The sequence below is a fragment of the Silurus meridionalis genome, chromosome 18 (genome assembly GCF_014805685.1).
Source record: "Silurus meridionalis isolate SWU-2019-XX chromosome 18, ASM1480568v1, whole genome shotgun sequence".
In the NCBI taxonomy this organism is placed as follows: Eukaryota; Metazoa; Chordata; class Actinopteri; order Siluriformes; family Siluridae; genus Silurus; species Silurus meridionalis.
The window spans coordinates 26,472,443-26,480,580 of NC_060901.1; positions in this window are offsets into that span (position 1 = coordinate 26,472,443).

Below are 8,138 nucleotides of genomic sequence, written 5' to 3' on the forward strand. Positions count from 1 at the left end.
TGGTTGGTGAATCCAACAAATAATTAGTTACTCGCCAATAACCGATTAATCCACTAATAATTTTTTTGATGGATCCTGGATAAAAAAACAAAAATGCTCCATGTAAAATACAGAACTTTATTACGAAAATAAAAAAGCTGTACAGAATCTTAAAAATGTGCTGAATGAAATTATGTATATATGCTTTTAAATCAATATTAATTATCTTAATAATAAATGATAAATACAGCGATCTCTGAGCAGCGCAGCGATTTGCCACTAGAGGCCGCTATCGTAATGACCTCGAATCTGAACCCGGAAAAACTATCATCAAATACAAATATGATACGAGTTAAACATATATTTGACACGTTTCCAATACATGTCTCTGGCATTGTTCAGGAGGACGTTCCACATGTGGGGGCGTAGGGGACGTAGTTTTGGGGACCCCTGTAAGTCTGCTGCCAAGATGGAGAGATGGATGTTGCAAACACACAGATGGTAGTCAGGTCTTGGGTCGGAAAAACCATTGAACCCCCTTTCCGAAAACCCGACCGGTTACAGCTCCACAGGAGGGCGCTGTTCATGGACAGAGCGCTCCATCATGGGTCGTTTGTGGCTTTTCCACAGTGACTTGCACTTACCTGTCAATTGAGGTTAGGGGCCTTACTTAAGGGCCCAGCAGTAGCAGCTTAGTGGTGGTGGTCATCTCAAAACAATTTTGTACGCATCTTGGTACACAGGTTTGACTTTAAAAAACAAAACAACGGGCTTCACCTGCAGTGTGAAATAAAACGGTTTGTTTGACAAGCTGAGAAACTAATACGCCAAAAAAAAAGGAAATCTCCAGAATTCACCTGCGTATAGGTTATTATTAGTCTTGCACTCAGGGTGTGTGTGTGTGTGTGTGTGTGTGTGTGTGTGTGTGTGTGTGTGTGTGTGGAGATTAGTTTCCTAACCCTTATCAGAAAATAACTTCCCGCTTCTTTCTCCCAGCACCTCGTCTGGCCCCCAACTAAAAAAAAACCCCTCAGTGTTGCCATGGTTACGTGGTTACGACTGACCGACAGCTCAAGCAAGAGATTTTCTAGTCTTTCTCAGATTTGTGTGAGGGGGGGGCGGGCATGGTGTTTTTGTAGCTTGCTGATCACCAAACATTAGGGTTAGGGTTCAGGGTTGGGGGGGGTTGAGATTGGAGGTGTAGATGCCTACAGAAAGGAAGGAAAAATATGGAAGGAAACGGGTCAAAAGAGGATGGATGGGAGAAGGGGAATGGAAGGACTAAAGGGATGGAAATGTGAAAGTGGGTGGAAAGAAGCAAATGTAGTGATGAAAAGTGGGAAATAAAGTGCAAGAGTGAGTGGAAAGAGGGATATGGGGGAAGGGAAGGAAATGGAAGGATTGAAGAGATGGGAGGAATAGGAAGACAGGGATGGAAAAGAGGGGAACTGGAGGAGAGAAAGAAATGTTTAAAAGTGGGTAGATTTATCAGTTCTTTTCAAACACTGGTGTTTCTTGTTTTTATTTCCTTTTATGGAGACTGGTTTCGTTTCCCTCTCGTTTAATTTTTTGTTCTTAGTTCAATTTTCATCCACAGACAATTTCATCATTTACATTTTTTCTGGAAGTTGGAGTAATGTATCATCTCTTTACTGGTTTATCTCTCTCTCTCTCTCTCTCTCTCTCTTCTGCTCCTCCATTATCATTTCTATCATGAATGAAATAAACCTACTTTTTTTTTTTTTTTTTTTTTTAAATAAATGTTCCCATGGCAACAGGGAGCATCAAAGAGACAGAGTGTGTGATGCTCCTGCCTGGCTGTGCATCCGTGTTACACACACACACACACACACACACACTCTTGAAATCGAGTGTATTACTCTTCAAGGCCTCTCCTGCAGACCCCAGGTGAAAGACGTCTGATGCGTAGCGTGAACATCTGCCCTTTTTACTGTGTTTGTGTCACCCTGAGACCGGTGTGCTGATTGGTCAGATCTAGGGGCGGAGCTAAATTCTGGATTCTGGTTAGCCAGTAGTTGGATTAGTTTTCTTTAGGAGATGTACGAGATGTTGGCGTTTCCATAGTAACGGTTTATTCAGGAAGGAGTCTCCAGTGTCTGAGGGAAATCCGTGAGGTTTGAGGTGAAGGAGGTTGGTGAGGGAACAAGAATCAGAACGTCAGACAGATGATCCACACATCCATAAACGGATAAAAAACATATGGTGGTGATTTTTCTGTGGAGGAAGAAGAAGAATACACTGATTCTGATGATTCTACTGATTAGAGACCTGATGATTGGTCTGATTTTAGACCAGATGATGAACCCAGTGATTGTTCTGGTGGTTGTTCTGATTATTTAGTTGATGATGGACCTATAATTTGATCTTCTGGTTTAGGTGATGATGGACCTGATGATGGACCTGATGATCATACTGATGAATGATCTGATGATGGATTTGATGGGGTGGAGATTATCCCTCTGTGTGAACTTGACCTTCTCTTATTAGCGCTGCTGTGCTCCTGCTCACCTCTGATGATTGGCAGCACATGATAATCAGACATCAAGGGCTCTTCAATGCACTTCTGAATAGTGTGTGTGCACTCGTTCCTTCACCAGTATTCTCTCTCTCTCTCTCTCTCTCTCTCTCTCTCTCACACACACTCTTTCTCTCTCTCCCCTCCCTCCATCTTTCTATTCTCCATTCTTCCTCTGTTTCTGTCCTGATGGATGATTATTTCTTCATCCCTCCAACTTTATCCCCCTCCCCTCTCTATCACTCTTCTTTCTATCACGTCTTTCTCTTTATCACTCCTTCCTTTGCCAGTGAATACATTTCATTCACAAAAGACCCTGTGCTGTGGTTGTCTGGTTTGAGGTTGTCATGGAGACGGGGTCCAGGTAGTGCTGGACCAAATTTATTAGTGAACACACACACACACACACACACACACACACACTATTACTGAGAGTTATTAAGGGATGATATTATGGGATGGTGGCTGAGATGAGAATGATGTGTAGTGAAAACATCATCAGATCCAAACTACTGAAATATTTCACTTTGCAGTCTGTAGAAGCACTGATGAGGTGTGTGTGTGTGTGTGTGTGTGTGTGTGTGTGTGTGTGTGATGGGGGGGTAAATTGTTAGTAGCCTGCTCACACAGCAGGACAGAATGCAAAACACTTGGCTGTCTGTCTCAAAGAGAAAAGATGAAGGTGTGTGTGTGTGTGTGTGTGTGTGTGTGTGTGTGTGTGTGTGTGTGTGTGTGTGTGTGTGTGTGTGTGAGATCACACACACACACACACACACACACACACACACAGAAATCAGATGAGACAGTGTGTTCGAAACACGATTGCTCAATCACTCACACACACACACACTGCTAACAGGCCCGGAGCGAGCGCTCACTACAGACGTCTGTCCAATGGGTAAATTCTCTCTCTCTCTCTCTCTCTCTCTCTCTCTCTCTCTCTCTCTCTCCATTTCCATCTCTCTATCAAACTCTCTCTTTGGTTCCTCCATCACCCCTTCTCTACACCTCTCTCCTCTATCTGCTTCACTATCTCCCTCTGTCAAACTCTTTCTTTCTCTCAATTACCCTCTCTATCACTTTTTTCTCCCTCCATTCCTTTTCTCTCTGTCTCTATCTCCATCCATTACTTTAACTTTTCCCCCCTGCATCCCTTCGCTCTCTAATTCTCTCCATCACCCTTTTCCTCCACCCTTCTCTCTCTATATTGCTTTCCCTCCTTTATCATGTTCTCTTTGCTTTCTTCTATCATCTCTCTCTCTCTCTCTCTCTCTCTCTCTCTCTCTCTGTAGTTCAGACTGCATCGTTTTTTTTGTCAGGTTCCATCTACAAAAGGATCAGCAGCAGGATCATTATCTCTGTGAGGACTAGAAAAGATAAACTGAAGCTCTCTGTCTGTCTCTCTCTCTCTCTCTCTCTCTCTCTCGCTCAGTTAATTCTGGACTGCAGTTTTAATTTAATTGTTCTAATTGCTGAAATTATGAGCAGTGGTTCATTTCGGCTTCCAGTTTCACCTCTTCCTGTATATCAGACGTTTCCAGACGCTCCATGAAGATCACCCCAGGCCTCCTCCCCTCACCTCCACCTGACCCTATTGACTAACACCTTGTAGCTAAATGACCACAAAAATTTCCCCCAAATTCTAGAGGAACATCCTCCCAGAAGAATGGAGTTGAATAAAAGAACAAATGGGGACTAAATGTGGACCAGTATTTTCTTGTGCTCAGGTGGCCACAGTGTAGAAAGTGAATGTTCTTGTTTGTGTTAATCACGGGAACTCGCAGATCGTGAAGAACCGAAGCGAACAGGTTTTCTGGAACATGTGAGCTGGGGGACGGCGTGATCGTGAGACGGCGTCGACTTTCTTTCATTCCTTCTTTCTTTCTCTCTCACATAAACACTGCTGCTTTCAGTTTATCCAGAGTTAGTGTTGTCCTTTCGGACTTTTTAACGAGCAGCGGTTCTTGGCAGACGTCCACATCAGGGACTCGTGTCGCGTCTGGGAAGCGTCTGGATCGCGTAAACGTAAATGTCCACGTCTGTGTGGCGAAATGTAAAATCTCTAGCTGTGTGGATGCAGCGGTGACAGTGGGGGTGTGTTTCTCTCGGTCGCTGTAATTAGGAGGTAATGATGGCGTAGGTCTGTCGCTCGCTGCTGTTGTGCTGCCACACGCTGTGAGAATCCGGTTATTCGATTTGCCTCAGGACATTTATAGATACAGCGGTGTGTGTGTGTGTGTGTGTGTGTGTGTGTGTGTGAGAGAGAGATCTGAGAGACAGTGAAAACATGTTACTCTCTCAGCTGTACACAGAGTTGCTCCTGTACTTCCTGTTGTCTGTTACCTCTGACTGTTCAAAGCAGTGACAATGGAGGCTCCTTACTTAAATGTGTAGTCTAGACGTAGTGTAGTATAGATGTAATGTAGGTTAGATGTCGTGTAGTCTAGACGTAGTGTAGTATAGATGTAATGTAGGTTAGATGTCGTGTAGTCTGGGCGTAGTGTAGTATAGATGTAATGTAGGTTAGATGTCGTGTAGTCTAGACGTAGTGTAGTAAAGATGTAATGTAGGTTACATGTCGTGTAGTCTAGACGTAGTGTAGTATAGATGTAATGTAGGTTAGATGTCGTGTAGTCTAGACGTAGTGTAGTATAGATGTAATGTAGGTTAGATGTCGTGTAGTCTAGACGTAGTGTAGTATAGATGTAATGTAGGTTAGATGTTGTGTAGTCTAGACGTAGTGTAGTATAGATGTAATGTAGGTTAGATGTTGTAGTCTAGACGTAGTGTAGTATAGATGTAATGTAGGTTAGATGTCGTGTAGTCTAGACGTAGTGTAGTATAGATGTAATGTAGTTTAGATGTTGTGTAGTCTAGACGTAGTGTAGTATAGATGTAATGTAGGTTAGATGTCGTGTAGTCTGGGCGTAGTGTAGTATAGATGTAATGTAGGTTAGATGTTGTGTAGTCTAGACGTAGTGTAGTATAGATGTAATGTAGGTTAGATGTTGTGTAGTCTAGACGTAGTGTAGGCTAGATGTAATGTAGGTTAGATGTTGTGTAGTCTAGACGTAGTGTAGTATAGATGTAATGTAGGTTAGATGTTGTGTAGTCTAGACGTAGTGTAGTATAGATGTAATGTAGGTTAGATGTTGTGTAGTCTAGACGTAGTGTAGGCTAGATGTAATGTAGGTTAGATGTTGTGTAGACTAGACGTAGTGTAGTATAGATGTAATGTAGGTTAGATGTGTAGTCTAGACGTAGTGTAGTGTAGATGTAATGTAGGTTAGATGTTGTGTAGTCTAGACGTAGTGTAGTATAGATGTAATGTAGGTTAGATGTTGTGTAGTCTAGACGTAGTGTAGTATAGATGTAATGTAGGTTAGATGTTGTGTAGTCTAGACGTAGTGTAGTATAGATGTAATGTGGTTAGATGTTGTGTAGTCTGGGCGTAGTGTAGTATAGATGTAATGTGGTTAGATGTTGTGTAGTCTAGACGTAGTGTAGTGTAGATGTAATGTAGGTTAGATGTTGTGTAGTCTAGACGTAGTGTAGTGTAGGTTGGATGTGATGTAGTGTAGGTTAGATGTGTAGTCTAGACGTAGTGTAGGTTAGATGTTGTGTAGTCTAGACGTAGTGTAATCGAATCTATCCTTTTTATATTCAAGTGTAGCAGTGCTGTATTCGGGTCCAGCTGTAGCATAGTCGGGTCCAATCGAGTCTAGTTGTGTTAGTCAAGTCTAGTCACATCTAGCCGTGCCGTAGTCGGGTATAATTGAGTCTAGCCGTAGCGTAGTGTTGTCTAGTCGAGTCTAGCCATGGTGCAGTCTGATCTTATGGAGTCTAGCTGTGGCGTACTGTTGTCTAGTCCTTTAATGATTCTCTCAGAGTGACCAGCTGATGAAGCTTATTATTTAACACTAGAATTTGTTGTATGACTCCATCTCTGGGGATTACACGTGACATGACCTTACGTTTATTAGGAACCATTTTGGTGTTCCAGTAAATCCAGTCTTCTAAGAACTCATTAACCATGCAAGGCCATAAACCAGGTGTGTCCACTTCAGGGTCATGTTTTGCAATCCTGGAGCTCTGGAGTGAAGGTGTGGGCTCAGCCCTAATCCACAGCATGAACCATGACCTTTATCCATGCTGTGATATACAGACGCTGTTCTACTGATACGCCATCTCGGTGCCGGGTTCCTCTAATGCAGCAGATAACACGATACAGGCTGCTGCTTTTATTGATTTACTGCTTCAGAGCAGTGTGTGAACATGAGCTGCTCTGCTTCTGCTCTCACGTCACATGATCCAGGGTAAGGACACGACTGCGCTTCTTCCTGTGAGCTGCCATTATGGATTTATGTGTCTGGGTTGAGGAAAGGGGAACTGTTTTATACCTGATGTGTGCCCTTCAAAAGACAAACTACTGGAGTAGTAGTAACAAGAGGACGAACAGCTAAATAAACGGAGCTGCACGCCTACCGTAAACGCTCCAATTATCAATACTGTAAATAACAAAGCCGCACGCCTACCAAAAACGCTCCGACCAACAATACTGTAACTAACGGAGCCGCACGCCTACCGTAAACGCTCCGACCAACAATACTGTAACTAACGGAGCGCACGCCTACCGTGGCGCTCCGACCAACAATACTGTAACTAACGGAGCCGCCGCCTACCGTAACGCCCGACCAACAATACTGTAACTAACGGAGCCGCGCCTACCGTAAACGCTCCGACCAACAATACTGTAACTAACGGAGCCGCACGCCTACCGTAAACGCTCCGACCAACAATACTGTAACTAACGGAGCCGCACGCCTACCGTAAACGCTCCGACCAACAATACTGTAACTAACGGAGCGCCGCCTACCGTAACGCCCGACCAACAATACTGTAACTAACGGAGCCGCCGCCTACCGTAACGCTCCGACCAACAATACTGTAACTAACGGAGCCGCCGCCTACCGTAAACGCTCCGACCAACAATATTGTAACTAACGGAGCGCACGCCTACCGTGAACGCCCGACCAACAATACTGTAACTAACGGAGCCGCCGCCTACCGTAAACGCTCCGACCAACAATACTGTAACTAACGGAGCCGCACGCCTACCGTAAACGCGCCGACCAACAATACTGTAACTAACGGAGCCGCACGCCTACCGTAAACGCTCCGACCAACAATACTGTAACTAACGGAGCCGCACGCCTACCGTAACGCTCAATTATCAATACTGTAAATAACAAAGCCGCACGCCTACCAAAAACGCTCCGACCAACAATAAAGTAACTAACGGAGCCGCACGCCTACCATAAACGCTCCGACCAACAATACTGTAACTAACGGAGCCGCACGCCTACCATAAACGCTCCGACCAACAATACTGTAACTAACGGAGCCACATGCCTACCATAAATGCTCCGACCAACAATACTGTAACTAACGGAGCCGCACACCTACCGCAAATGCTCCAATTATCAATACTGTAAAAAACAAAGCCGCACGCCTACCAAAAACGCTCCGACCAACAATACTGTAACTAACAGAGCCGCACGCCTACCATAAACGCTCCGACCAACAATACTGTAACTAACGGAGCCGCACGCCTACCGTAAAC